The sequence below is a fragment of the Amblyraja radiata genome, chromosome 23, assembly GCF_010909765.2.
Source record: "Amblyraja radiata isolate CabotCenter1 chromosome 23, sAmbRad1.1.pri, whole genome shotgun sequence".
Lineage (NCBI taxonomy): Eukaryota > Metazoa > Chordata > Chondrichthyes > Rajiformes > Rajidae > Amblyraja > Amblyraja radiata.
In genome coordinates, this window is record NC_045978.1 from 24551355 (window position 1) to 24567545 (window position 16191).

Below are 16191 nucleotides of genomic sequence, written 5' to 3' on the forward strand. Positions count from 1 at the left end.
ATGATCAGCTCGACACAAAATGCTGGAGTAACACAGCGGGTGAGGCAGCATCTCTGGAGAGAAGGCATGGGTGACGTTTCTTCAGACTGAGGGGGACAAAGATAGAATGCAGGAGGAGACAGTAACACGAGTGGGAGAACTGGGAAGGGGAAGGGAAAGGAGAGAGAAAGCAAGGGCTATCTGAAGTTAGAGAAGTCAATGTTCATACCGCTGGGGTGTAAACTACCCAAGCGAAATATGAGGTGCTGCTCCTCCCAATTTGCGCTGGGCCTCACTCTGACAATGGAGGAGGCACAGGGCAGAAAGGTCAGATTGGGAATGGGAGGGGGAGTTGAAGTGCTGGGCCACCGGGAGATCAGGTAGGTTAAGACGGGCTGAACGGAGGTGTTCAGCGAAACGATCGCCGAGCCTGCGCTTGGTCTCGCCGATGTAGAGCAGTTGATACCTGGAACAGCGGATACAGTAAATGAGGTTGGAGGAGGTGCAAGTGAACCTCTGCCTCACCTGGGCAAGTATCAGCAATACTTGGTAACCGGAGCGTAAACGTACAAATCAAAGTGTGTAGTGCAACCCATACAAAGTCCATGGTAGTTTGGGGCTGAGATTGTGTTGCGGTTGGGGATGAGTGGTGTTCAAGAGTCGAGAGTGTTTTACTGTCATATGTCCCAGAGAGAACAATGACATTCTTACTTGTAGCAGCACAACAGAATCTGTAAACATAGTACACTGTAAACAATATTGTAAGTGAGAGAAAAACGTTCAGTGTGTGAAAATACACACACACACGCATACATACACATACTGTAACAATAATAGTGCAATAATAGCAATCATAGTCTATGTAGTTCAGAGCTTATTGTAATGTTTAATAGCCTGATGGCTGCAGGGAAGCAGCTATTCCTGAACCCGACGTTAAACTTTTCAGGCTCCTGTACCTTCTTCCCGAAGGCAGGGGTGACATGAATGCGTGGCCAGGGTGGTGTGGGTCTCTGATGGTGCTGGCTGCCTTTTTGAGGCAGCGACTCCTGTAAATCCATTCGATGGTGGGCTAGGTACAAGGAACTGCAGATGCTGGTTTACAAAAAAAGACACAAAGTGCTGGAGTAACTCAAAAGGTCAGACACCATCTCTGGAGAACATGGATAGGTGTTGTTTCGGGTCAGGACCCTTCTGCAGACCCTTCAAGAGCTTGATGGTTGTTGGGAAGAAGCTGCTCTTGAGCCTGGATGTCGGGGTTCTCAGGCTCCTGTACCTTCTTTCCAATGGTAGCAGCGAGATGAGGGTGTGGCCAGTGTCGTGTAGGTCTGTGAGTTAGATATAGCTCTTAGGGCTAATGAAATCAAGGGATATGGGGAGAAAGCAGGAACGAGGTACTGATTTTGGATGATCAGCCATGATGATATTGAATGGCGATGCTGGCTCGAAGGGCCGAATGCCCTACTCCTGCACCTATTTTCTGTTTCTATGTCTATGTTTCTATGACATTAGCTGCCTTTTTGAGGCAGCATTTCCTGTAGAGCCCTTCAACGATGAGGAGATCAATATCTGTGATGGTCCAGGCAATGTCCACCACTTTATGCAGTCTCCCTTGTTCTTGAGTGTTTGAGTTACCAAACCAAGTCCTGATGCAACCATTTGTTCCAGCCCTTCACCCACAGGGGCATCAGAGTTTAGGTCCAATTCTGCTTGCCACAGATGTCAAGCAGGAGACTGGTAAGTGATAGACAAATAGATGGAAAGTGGGGAATTCTCACAGAGTACAAAAGCCACTGGCAAATCCCACTTTACCTAAACCAGACATCAGATGCAAACAGAATTGGACTTAGACTGTATGCTGCCGATGCAGGAATCGTGAGCTACAAGACACAGTGCTAGAGGAATGGACCGGGTCAAGCAGCATCTGGGGAGGGAATGGCAGGAGACTCCCGACCCGAAACATCATCTGTCCATTCCCTCCACTATGAGCAGTGCAGTGGCGTAGCGGTAGAGTCTCTGCCACACTGCGCCAGAGACCCAGATTCCATCCTGACCTCAGGATGCTGTCTGTTCGGAGTTTGTACGTTCTCCCTGTGACTGTGAGGGTTTTTCTACAGGTCCTCGGGTTTCCTGCCACATTCTAAAGACTTGCGGGTCTGTAGGTTATTTGGCCTCTGCAAACTCCACACAGACAGCACCCGAGGCCAGGTTCAAACCCGGTTCTCTGGCGCTGTGAGACGGCAGCTCTGCCAGCTGCGCCACTGTGCCGCCTGCAGTGGACCCAATCGCCACCCTCTCTCCTGCCATGATTTTGCACCATCCATGGTTTCGAATATTAGTATGGCTGCTGGTTGTAGCAATGGAACCATTTGCGGTTCCAATGGTTACGGGTTGGAACTATAAATGGTTTGTGTCAGAGATAATTGAGATAAAGGAAAAAATAACATGCCGAAATAACATATCTCCCTCTTGATGCAGCTTGCATGTGTTTTTGCAATGCCGGTCAAGAGGCTGGGAGATGCTGTCAAGATAAACTTGGTGATTTATTGCAGTGTATCCTGTAAGCAAGTCCTACCCAACCCTGGTGCACTGGCAGGAGAGAGGGTGGCAATTGAGTTCAGAGTGGGGTGCATTGATCCAGTGGACTTGACACCTGATAGCAGTGATCTCCTTGAGCAATATCAAGATGGGACACTTCCAGGCAATCTGTGTGTTATCTGCCTGACTTTATGAAGAGACACTGATGGATAGAAGTCAGCCACCATTATCGAGTACAACCCATCATTCTTTCTAGGAAGGAACTGCAGTTGCTGGCTTAAACCGAAGATACTGTAGACACAAAAAGCTAGAGGAACTCAGCGGGTCAGGCAGCATCTCTGGAGAAAAGGAATAGGTGATGTTTCGGGTCGAGACCCTTCTTCAGACCAAACGTAGACTGGGTGGTTGTTTCACCGAACACCTTCGTTCAGTCCGCCTGGACCTACCTGGTCTCCGGTTGTCAAACACTTCAATCCTATTCCCATTCCCACACTGACCTTTGTTTCTTTGTTGTGGCCTTGGTGTTCATTTGCTTTGATGGGCGGCACGATGGCGCAGCAGTAGGGTTGCTGCCTTACAGCGCCAGAGACCCGGGTACGATCCTGACTATGGGCGCTGTCTGTACAGAGTTTGTACATTCTCCCTGTGACCGGGTGGACTTTGTCCCTAGTGCGTAGGATAGAACTAGTCTACGGGGATCGCTGGTCGGCGTGGACTCGGTGGGACAATTTACAGAAGCCAATTAAACTACAAACCTGCACGTCTTTAGAAAGCGGGAGGAAACCGGAGCATCCGATGAAAACCCACGCAGTCACAGGGAGAACCTACAAACTCCGTACAGACAACACCCGTAGTCAGGATTGAACCCGGGTCTCTGGTGCAGTGAGGCAGCAGCTCTACTGCTGCGCCACTGTGCAGTCTAGACTGAAGGACACAATGAATGTAAAGGAAGCTATGCTCAGGGTTTGGATTTTTTTTGTGTATATTTTTGTTCATAAAGTTTAAGTTTGAAAAAAAATAACACCTCTTCACCGAAAGAAATTACAGCAAATTAAATTTGATTAGATTAGAATCGATTAGATTAGACTTTATTAATCCCCTTATTCAGGGGAAATTCAGATGTCCTTGCAGAACACTAATAAAAATACAACATAGTATTCATGAAGAAATTCCACACCAAAACATAAAAACATCCCCCCACAGTGATTCCCACTGTGGGGGAAGGCACAAAGTCCAGTCCCCATCCTCTTGTCCACCCATAGTCGGGCCTATTGAGGCCTCCACAGTCGCCGCCACGGCGCCCGATGTTCTCGCCGGGTGATGGTACTCTGGCGTCGGGAGAACCCCCAGCGGCTTGGGGTGCCAGGAACGGCCGCCTTCCCACCGGAGCCCGCGGCTTCCAAGCCAACAGACCGCGCCAGACGGAGCTCCGCACACTGGCGATCTCGGCGAGAGATCCCAGGCTCCGGGATGTAAAGTTCAACGTCGCAGCTGGCCGCTCCGCAGAACCGCGGCTCCACAATGTTCTTATCGGCGGTCCCAGCATACTGGAGTTCCAGCGCGGCGACCCAGGAAAGGCATCGCCTGCTCCACGACAGCGCTCCAGCGCTGCGCCGCCGCCAAAGCCGATGTTCTGGCCAGGTCCCCTCAGGGAAACGTCGCTCCAGGCCCCGCTGGTAGGCCGCGAGGACAGGTCGAAGACGCTGCTCGGAGGAAGGCAACCCCTCCGACCAGGTAGGGACTTGGAAAAGCAGTTTCCCCCTTCCCCCCCACAACCCCCCAAACATAAAAAGATTAAGACCCCCTGACTGTACACTTAACGAACTAAAAATAATAAAAAAGAAGGGAAAAAAACGGACAGCTGCAGGACAGGCAGCCGTTCAGGACAGCACCTCCTCCGAATTATGGACGCAACCCTGATCATCACACCTTACACTAAACATTATTCCCTTATCATGTATCCGTACACTGTAACTAGATCAATTGCATTGTCTTTCTGCTGACTGGTTAGCCGCAACAAAAGCTTTTCACTGTACCTCGGTACACGTGACAATAAACTAAACTGAAACTACCCGCCAGCATTAATGGATAAAATCTGACCTTGGCAGCAAGAGGCAGATACTGCAAAGTTAACCAAATGATGTGCTGATTAATGCCTGTGTGACCAATACAGTGGAAAAGGAACTCTTCTGGAGCAGCTGCTACTCTGTGTGAGGTAGAGAAAGGGGATATGGTTGTGTGATACAATGGAAAAGAACGGTTATTGCAGACACTATGATTTATCAGGGTTGTGGCAAAGAGCTGTTAACATATGCCTCATGTTGAAGCCATCTGCCAATGGAGCTATTAATACAAAGATAGATACAAAATGCTGGAGTAACTCAGCGGGTCAGACAGCATCTCTGGGGAAAATGAATAGGTGACGTTTCGGGTCGCGACCCTTCTTTAGACTGAATTAGTACATCCTGATTATCTATAGTAACAAAATTGTAGTTAGAACTCTAGACGAATCAATGACTCACAGAGTCATGGAGTCATATAGTCATACAGCGTGGAAACAGGCGCTTTGGCCCAACTTGCCCACGCCGACAACATATCCCTTCTACACTGTCTGCGTTTGGCCCATATCACTCAAAACCTTTCCTGTCCATGTACCTGTCTAATTGTCTCTTAAACGTTGTGATAGTACCTGCCTCAACCACCTCCTCCAGCAGCTCGTTCCACACACCTACCACCCTTTGTGTAAAAGAGTTGCCCCTCAGATACCTCTTAAATCTGTCTCCTCTCATCTCAAACTTTCCCCCTTCACCTTAAAGCATCGAGTGTTGGAAATGCTGCCTATGCATTCTACCAGATCTTGGAGGTTGATATTGTGATGTAAAGGGCCTGTCCACTTATGCGATTATTTCGGCAACTTGCCGGCACTTGTCATAGTGGCAGCAGGTCGCCAAAAATGTTACAAATGTTAAAAATCCAGCGGCAACCAGAAAAAGGTACGATTCTCACGACCAAACAGGCGTCACCCCGCGACATGTCCTTTAGGTATCAGGGACAAATGCATAGTGTTTAATTTAGTTTTAGGCTTAGGTTTATTATTCTCTCATGGACTGAGGTACAGGGAAGAGCTTTGTTTTGCATGCTATGCAATCAAATCTAATATTACTATATATAAATATAATCAGGCCGAACTCAATTACAATAGGTAGGGCTGAAGCAAAGATACATAATGCAGAATATAGTTCTCAGCGTTATAATGCAAGTGTGTTCAGAGATAAAGTCCAATGTCTGTGATGAGGTTGAGGTGAATCAGACAGGACCCTTGCTTATAGAAGGACTGTTCAAAATCCTGATAACAGAGGGGAAGAAGCTGTTCCTGAGTCTGGTGGTGCGAGCTTTCAAGCTTCATATCTTCTGCCCGATATGAGCGGGAAGAAAAAGGAATGATTGGAGTAGGGAAAGGTCTTTGATTATGAACAACCGAGGAACTGCAAGTGCTAGCTTTAAAAAAAGACACAAAGGCTTGGAGTAACTCAGCAGGTCAGGCAGTATCTTTAAAACATGTACAGGTGACGTTTCAGGACGGGACCCTTCCTCAGACCTTCTTGTTTGTGTTGGTTACTTTCCCAAGGCAGCTTGAAGTATAGACTTCAGAGTTCACAGTGTGGAAACAGGCCCTTCGGCCCACCAAGTCCACGCCGACCAGCGATCACCTCGTACACTAGCAGATCCTACACACTAGGGACAATTTATAATTTACAGAAGCCAATTTAACTACAAATGTGTACGTCTTTGGATTGCAGGAGAAAACCGGAGCACATGGAGAAAACCTACGTGGTCACTGGGAGAATGTACAAACTCCATACAGACAGCACCCGTAGTCAGGATCTAACCCGGGTCTCTTGCGCTGTAGGTGGGGAGTCTGGTCTGTGTGATGGAGACGGACTACATCCACAACTCTCTGCAATTCCTTGTGGTCGTGGGCAGAGCTGTTCGCAAACCAAACTGTGATGCAACCTGACACTATGCTCTCTATAGCACATCTGTAGAAGTTTGTAAGAGCCATTGGAGACATGCCGAATTTCCTCAGTCTCTTGAGCAAGTAGAGGCGTTGATGTGCTCTCTTGGCACGCTGTGGATTAATATTTCCTTATGTGGCTGCAACATTGCCAGTGGACAAATAGTGGCAGAGATTTGGAGTTTGCATGTTAATTCTGGACAGAACGGATAATTGATGACTCATTCTAATGAATTTTATTTACACTGGCATTATCTTTGCGGCACAGTGGTAGAGTCGCTCACTTACAGCGCCAGAGACCCGGGTTTGATCCTGACTACGGGCGCTGTCGGTACGGAGTTTATACTTTCTCCCGAGAAAACCCGAGTTTTCTCCGGGTGCTCCGGTTTCTTCCCGCACTCCAAAAATGTAAATATTTGTAGATTAATAGGCTTCGATAAAATTGTAAATTGTCCCTAGTGTGTAGGATAGTGCTAGTATACAGGGTGACTGCTGGTCAGAGTGGACTCGTTGAGCCGAAGGGCTTGTGTCCACGCTGTACCTCTAAAGTCTGTAGTAAAATCTAAAGACTGAAGTCTGGCAGGGTAGGGAGGATGTTGATTTAATGACTACGTTGCTAAATGTTTGGTTCTGCATGAACACTGCACTGGAGAGGCCGCTCAGATTTGTTTGTACGCATTTCTGGAGTGGGAACCCACAAGCTTGTTATTTAGCAGCGAGAACACAAACAACAAATATCCTGTGGTATCTGACTCATGTCCTGACTGCCTAAACCCTTCCCTGCCACCAACACGGCACCAACCAGCAATGTGACTCAATATTCTCCGCTTGTCTGGAATAGTGCAAACCGGAAACGCGGCACCTCCCAGAGAGAGCAGCCCACCCGCAACCCACCTCTCCAAACACCCGTGGCCCACTGTGACAACAGCGTGGTGGACGCAGCCCAGACCATCACGCCAATCAACCTCCCTTCCATCGACTCCATCTACACCTCACGCTGCCTCGGCAAGGCCACCAGCATAATCAAGGACCAGTCTCACTCCCTCTTCTCCCCTCTCCCCATCAGGCAAGAGGTACAGAAGTGTGAAAACGCACACTTCCCGATTCCAGGACAGCTTCTTCCCAGCTGTTATCACCAACAAGAGAGCGGTCGGTCCTGACCTTCCATTTACCTCATTGGAGACCCTTGGACTATCTTTAATTCGACTTTACTGTACTTTGTCTTGCACTGCACGTTATTCTCTATATCCTGTATCCGTACACTGTGGATGGCTTGATTGTAGTCATGTGCAGTCTTTCCGCTGACTGGATAACTTGAATAGAAAAAAGCTTTCCAAGGTACACGTGACAATAAAGGAAACCAAACTAAACTAAACTAAACATTCAAACGATATCATTCGATGTCACCCTGTGTATATTTGATTAATTGAAACACAAGGGTAACATTAAGCAGCATATATATATATATATGCCATTGCTAAACTATCCTCTGCAAAACATGCTCTTGCAACTTGCCAAAGGTACTTTAAGCAGTTTGTTTATCGTCATTCCTTCTTTGATAGTCAATCTGAATCCTGAGATTCCCAATCCTATGGGAGCTCCTTCATGATGGTTCAGGAAGGCAGCTGATGGCTGCTTTCTGAAGACCAGCTTGGGATGAGCGATAAAGACATGTATTGTTGATGAGGCAGGTACAATTACAATGCTTAAAAATAGTTTGGACAGGTACATAGAAAGGAATTATTTAGAAGGATATGGGCCAAATGTGGGCAAACGGGATTAGCTTAGATATCCATCTAAGTAATTTTAGTTCAGAGTATCGCCCATCGAGTTCGTGCCAGCAGCGACTCCCCTACACTAGCACTACCTACACTAGCAGTACCTACACTAGCACTACCTACACTAGCACTACCTACACTAGCACTACCTACACTAGCACTACCTACACTAGCAGTACCTACACTAGCAGTACCTACACTAGCAGTACCTACACTAGCACTACCTACACTAGCAGTACCTACACTTCCCCTAGACTAGCACTATACTACACGCTAGGGACAATTTACAATATTTACCAAAGCCAATTAACATACAATCATGTATGTTTTGGAATGTGGGAGGAAACCAGAGCTCACAGAGAAAACCCAAGAGGACATGGGGGGAACATACAAAATTCCATACAGACAGCGCCCATAGCCAGGATCGAACGTAGGTCTCTGGCGCCCGAAGACAGCAACTCTACTGTGCCACAGTGCTGCCCTGGGTTGGTGCCATCAGTGCATTGGGCCAAAGGGCCAGCTTCAGTGCCCTATAAACACTCTCAACCCCATTCTCCTGCCTTCTCCCCATAACCATTGACACCCGTACTAATCAAGAATCTATCTTTCTCTGCCTTAAAAATATCCATTGACGACCTCCACAGCCGTCTGTGGCAATGAATTCCACAGATTCACCACCCTCTGACTAAAGAAATTCCTCCTCATCCCCTTTCTGAAGGTATGTCCTTTTACTCAGACAGCATGACAGACAAAGTCAGCATGGATTTATGAAAGGTAAATCATGTCTGACGAATCTTATAGAATTTTTCGAGGATGTAACTAGTACAGTGGATAAGGGAGAACCAGTGGATGTTTTTTGTATCTGGACTGTCAGAAGGCTTTCGACAAGGTCCCACATAAGAGATTAGTATACAAACTTAAAGCACACGGTATTGGTGGTTCAGTATTGATGTGGATAGAGAACTGGCTGGCAGACAGGAAGCAAAGAGTAGGAGTAAACAGGTCCTTTTCAGAATGGCAGGCAGTGACTAGTGGGGTACCGCAAGGCTCAGTACTGGGACACCAGCTATTTACAATATATATTAATGATTTGGACGAGGGAATTGAATGCAACATCTCCAAGTTTGCAGATGACACGAAGCTGGGGGGCAGTGTTAGCTGTGAGGAGGATGCTAGGAGGCTGAAAGGTGACTTGGATAGGCTGGGTGAGTGGGCAAATGCATGGCAGATGCAGTATAATGTGGATAAATGTGAGGTTATCCACTTTGCTGGCAAGAACAAGAAAGTAGACTATTATCTGGATGGTGGCCGATTAGGAAAAGGGGTGATGCAACGAGACCTGGGTGTCATGGTACACCAGTTATTGAAAGTAGGCATGCAGGTGCAGCAGGCAGTGAAGAAAGTGAATGTTATGTTAGCATTCATAGCAAAAGGATTTGAGTATAGGAGCAGAAGGTTCTTCTGCAGTTGTACAGGGTCTTGGTGAGACCACACCTGGAGTATTGCGTACAGTTTTGGTCTCCAAATCTGAGGAAAGACATTCTTGCCATAGAGGGAGTACAGAGAAGGTTCACCAGATTGATTCCTGGGATGGCAGGACTTTCATATGAAGAAAGACTGGATAGACTCGGCTTGTACTGGCTAGAATTTAGAAGATTGAGGGGGGATCTTATAGAAACTTACAAAATTCTTAAGGGGTTGGACAGGCTAGATGCAGGAAGATTGTTCCCGATGTTGAGGAAGTCCAGAACAAGGGGTCACAGTTTAAGGGACTATATAAAATTCTGCACCGATAATGTCACTACACACAAAGAAATAAAGACCTTCCCTAACCAGAAGCCGTGGATGAGCAGGGAGGTCAGACTCCTACTGAAGGCTCGCGATGCCGCTTTCAGATCTGGCGACGCTGAGGGATACAGCTCATCCAGGGCCAATCTGAAAATGGGAATTAGGAATGCCAAACTCAATCACAAACGGCGGATTGAGGAGCACTTCCATAACAACTCTGACCCCAGGCGCATGTGGCAAGGAATCAAATCCCTTGCCGATTACCAGAAAGTTAACACCCCTCCCCCAGACAACGCCACCCTTCCTGACGAGCTAAACCATTTCTATGCTCGCTTTGACCGTGATAACAAAACCCCAGCCATCAAAGTTGCTCCACCCCCAAATGAACAACCCCTCAGTCTCTCCACCTCTGCTGTACAAGATGCACTGAGCAAGGTGAATGAGCGCAAAGCTGCCGGCCCCGATGGCATCCCTGGCCGGGTGCTTAGGGCATGTGCTGGACAACTATCCCCAGTCTTTACCGACATTTTCAATCACTCACTGGCCCAGGGTGTTGTCCCCACTTGCCTCAAGACATCAACCATCGTGCCAGTGCCCAAACAGTCAGCCACAGGGAGCCTCAACGATTTCCGCCCAGTGGCACTCACCCCTGTCATTGCTAAGTGCTTTGAGCGGCTGATCTTGGCTCACCTCAAAGCCAGCCTCCCCCCCACACTGGACCCCCATCAGTTTGCCTACCGGGCCAACAGGTCTACAGAGGACGCCATATCGGCGGCCCTACACTCTGCCCTGACCCACCTGGACAACAACAACTTCTACATCAGGTTGCTGTTCATTGATTTCAGCTCCGCTTTCAACACTGTCATCCCCGCCAGCTTGATCACCAAACTCAGCGGGCTTGGCATCTCCACCTCCCTCTGCAACTGGACACTGGATTTCCTCACCAACAGACCACAGTCTGTTAGGGTCAACAACCTCAACTCCACCACTATAACACTGAACACCGGCGTGCCACAGGGCTGTGTGCTCAGCCCTCTCCTCTACTCCCTCTTCATCCACGACTGCATCCCTAAGTACGGATCCAACGCCATCATTAAGTTTGCTGATGACACCACGGTGGTAGGACTGATCAGTGACAACGATGAGTCAGCCTACCGAGAGGAGGTCCAGCACCTGACAACCTGGTGTGCCAATAATAACCTCGTCCTCAACTCCAAGAAGACGAAGAAACTTATTGTCGACTTCAGGAAGGTCAGAGGGGGCAGACATACCCCCATCCACATAAACGGGACTGAGGTGGAGCGCGTCTCCAGCTACAAATTCCTCGGGGTACACATCTCGGAGGATTTGTCCTGGTCCCTCAACACCTCCAAGCTGATCAAAAAGGCACAGCAGCGCCTTTACTTCCTGAGGAGGCTCAAGAAAGCCCACCTGTCCCCCCAGATCTTGACCAACTTCTACAGGTGTACCATCGAGAGCATCCTGACCGCCTGCTTCACGGTATGGTACAGCAGCTGCACTGTTGCGGACAGGAAGGCACTACAACGGGTGGTGAAAACCGCGCAGCACATCATCGGCGCCCCGCTCCCTGCCATGGATGCCCTCCACCGAAAACTGTGTCTGAAACGAGCTGGGAAGATCATTAAAGACCCCTCCCACCCCAATCATGGACTGTTTGCCCTCCTCCCATCAGGGAGGCGGTACAGGAGCCTCAGGTCTCGTACCAGTAGGATGAGGAACAGCTTCTACAATCATACCGTCGCATTGCTGAACTCGGAGTCCCGCCGATAGATTCCTCCGGTCCCTCCGTCCCCATTGTTTAATTATTCTGCATTTTTTATTGTTCTGTATCCTCTTTTTTTTAAATTTCTATATTGCACTACTACGGACTGACGCAAAACTGCATTTCGTTGTACCGATACTCAGTATTTGTGCAATGACATTAAAGTTGAATTGAATTGAATTGTACTGGCTAGAATTTAGAAGATTGAGGGGGGATCTTATAGAAACTTACAAAATTCTTAAGGGGTTGGACAGGCTAGATGCAGGAAGATTGTTCCCGATGTTGAGGAAGTCCAGAACAAGGGGTCACAGTTTAAGGATAAGGGGGAAGTCTTTTAGGACTGAGATGAGAAAAAAAATGTTCACACAGTGAGTGGTGAATCTGTGGAATTCTCTGCCACAGAAAGTAGTTGAGGCCAGTTCATTGGCTATATTTAAGAGGGAGTTAGATGGGGCCCTTGTGGCTAAAGGGACCAGGGGGTATGGAGAGAAGGCAGGTACAGGATACTGAGTTGGATGATCAGCCATGATCATATTGAATGGCGGTGCAGGCTCGAAGGGCCGAATGGACTACTCCTGCACCTATTTTCTATGTTTCTTTGTTTACTCTGAGGCTGTGGCCTCTGGTCCTAGACTAGTGGAAACAAGTCATCATGAAGTGAGTTTTGGTCAACACCTCAGCAAAAACAAGAAGCGAAGTATAAACCATAGAAGGCGGGCTTGATGAAAGAGACAGCGCGAGAAGCAGAACATCTTCAAGGTGTGATTTCTCAGAGGAGAAGTGGTGGTATATTGAACAGTAAATGGAGCTACAATCGGCAGACTCAAGAACCACACGACATAGGCATTAGTTTCAGAGACATAATAATAATAATAATGGATGGGATTTTTATAGCGCCTTTCTAATACTCAAGGCGCTTTACATCGCATTATTCATTCACTCCTCAGTCACACTCGGTGGTGGTAAGCTACTTCTGTAGCCACAGCTGCCCTGGGGCAGACTGACGGAAGCGTGGCTGCCAATCTGCGCCTACGGCCCCTCCGACCACCACCAATCACTCACACACATTCACACACAGGCAAAGGTGGGTGAAGTGTCTTGCCCAAGGACACAACGACAGTAGGCACTCCAAGCGGAATTCGAACCGGCTACCTTCCGGTTGCCAGCCGAACACTTAGCCCATTGTGCCATCTGTCGTCCCATGACATGACATGACAATGATAAACAAAACTCAACTCATCTACACCCTTCACCCGTTTTGATCAATGGCCAAGTAATTGAGAATAAAGCCAGAAGCTCTCCAGAGTGGTGTAGAACTCCATGTGTACAAGGACCAGCAGGCTGATTAACTACACGGTTATTAGCTTAGATTGCCTCAATGCAATTTTCCTGACTTGTGTTTCCTTCCTCTTTGGGCTTGGCAGGTACCAGTACCCAACCATGGATGAGCTGGCTGAGATGCTGGCTGCAGTTCTAACCCACATAAAGTGAGTTCATGTGAAAATGTCCTTAAATGGAGCCCGCACCAACAGCCGTTCCATCCCCTTCTCCCCACACCCTCCACCACTTTCCATCATACGATCTTCCTTCTGTTCCATGTCAGTGAGCGCCGGGAATACTGAGGTAGTCTGATAATAGTCGGAGCTAGTCAGTACGGAGTTTGTACGTTCTCAGTACGGAGTTTGTACGTTCTCCCTGTGACCGTGTGGGTTTTCTCCGAGTGCTTCGGTTTCCTCCCACATTCCAAACAACAAGCAGATTTGTAGGTTAATCGGCTTCTGTAAGTTGTCCCTAGTGTGTGTGGGATAGAACTAGTGTAAGGTTGATCGTTGGTCGGCAGGGACACGGTGGGCCTGGTTCCAAGTTGTATCTCTGAACTAAACCAGATGAATTTCAAGCTGAACTCCTCCATAACTCGTATCATCCGCATACATCTTTCACCGGTGTCTCAACACTCGTTCTTCAAACGTCATGGGAATCAGAATTGTGCACAGAATTCTTATTGTCATCCAACTAAAATTCAACTCTTTGAATCCTGTCCAAGAAGTCCTGGTACTTTGTTTGAAACATCCAGAAGAGTTTGAGAGGAGAGTATTTTGACTTTAGAGATACAGCATGGAAACGGGAGTTCAGCCCACTGAGTCCACGCCGACCAGCGATCACCCCGTACACCAGCGCTATCCGATACACTAGGACAATTTACAATTTACAGGAGCCAATTAACCTACAACCCTGCATAGAAAGGAACAGCAGATGCTGGTTTATACCAAAGATGGACACAAACTGCTGGAGGAACTCAGCGGGTCATGCAGCATCTCCGGAGAATAAGAATGGGTGACGTTTCAGGTTTGGACCCCTCTTCCAAGTGCATTAGTCTACAACCTACCTACAAACCTGTATGTCTATAGGAGTGTGGGAGGAAACTGGGGCACCCGGAGAAAACCCACGTGGTCACAGGAAGAACGTACTAACTCCATACCTGACAGTCAGGATGGAACTTGGGTCTCTAGTGCTGTAAGACAGCAACTCTGCTGCTGTGCCCCCCCCCCCCCCCCCCCCCCCCCCCCCCCCCACCCTTGAGTGGCCACATGTAACGGTGTCTCTGCGTGACCTAAACTACAAAGTTAACATCTCTGAACATCTGTGACGTGCTAGGTCCTGCACGAGAACAAAGTGTCTAATGCTGCGCTCACCACAGGGGCCCGTGTATTGCTTAGTATGCTTGTACCTAACCCTCAGTACATTCAGCTTATGACCTCAACTTAAGTTGCTTCACATCAACTGAAACACAAAGAAACCACAATGCTGTGGGGAAAAACAAAAGGATACTTAAGTTATCCAGTGTAATAAGGACCAAGATCACAACAGGTTCCATTTATTTAAAGGGCGGTGCATCTGTGGAATATATTGCCACAGAGACGGCTGTGGAGGCCAAGTCGATGGGTAATTTTAAGGCGAAGATTGACAGATTCTTGATTAGTAATGCCCCTGTCCCACTTAGGAAACCTGAACGGAAACTTCTGGAGACTTTGCGCCCCACCCAAGGTTTCCGTACGGTTCCCGGAGGTTTTTGTCAGTCTCCCTACCTTCTTCCACTACCTGCAACCTCCAGCAACCACCTGCAACCTCTGGGAACCGCACGGAAACCTTGGGTAGGGCGCAAAGTCTCCAGAGGTTTCCATTCAGGTTTCCTAAGTGGGACAGGGGCATAAGGGTGTCAGGGGTTACGGGGAGAAGGCAGGAGAATGGGGTTGAGAGGCAAAGATGGATCGCCCATGATTGAACGGCAGAGTAGACTGAACGGCAGGAGCAGATGGACCGAATGGCCTAATTCTGCTCCTAAAACCTATGAATAGCACCTTTACAGATCACTAAGTGAACATAGAGGCAATTTAATTATAATTAATGGTTGATTAATTAATGATTGAAGAACTGAACATGGAGGCAACAAATATTTTTACTTGCAAAATATTACATGCAGCTTGGTCACCTTTTAAAAGAGACAACAATTGTTGTTCCATGGTGTGTACGCAGATGAAACAGGTAACATTCAGTGCCTGCGTCACATGATCATAGCCTGTAAACAGATATCTTCATTTGTACTTGTGTGGGCGTGTTAAGGAAGGACAAGGTCGTGGTGTGGTCTTCACTGAGGTGTCAGAGACTCACAGTGGCGCTGCGGTAGAGTTGCTGCCTAACTGCACCAGAGACCCGGGTTCAATTCAGTGCTTTCTGTACGGAGTTAGTACGTTCTCCCTGTGACCGCGTGGGTTCTCTCCAGGTGCTACAGTTACCTCTCACATTCCAAAAACGTGCAGGTTTATAGGTTCATTGGCTTCTGTAATTTGTCAATTGTCCCTAGTGTGTAAGATAGTGCTAGTGTACGGGGTGGTCGCTGGCCGGAGCGGATACGGTGGGCCGGAGTGGATACGGTGGGCCGGAGCGGATACGGTGGGCCGAAGGGCCTGTTTTCGCGCTGTATCTCTAAAGGCTAAAAGTCTAAAGTCTACGCCCTCTCGTGTTATAGACAATAGACAATAGGTGCAGGAGTAGGCCATTCGGCCTTTCAAGCCAACACCGCCATTCAATGTGATCATGGCTGATCATCCCCAATCAGTACCACATTCCTGCCTTCTCCCCATATCCCCTGACTCCGTTATCTTTAAGTTGTGTAGCATAGAACTAGTGTACACGTGATCGCTGGTCGGGGCGGTCTAGTGTGGAGCCCACGCTACATCTCTAAACTAAACTACATTAAACTAGGGTGAATGTTGAAGGATGGGAAGTGCTCCGGGAACTTCCAGAGGACCTTT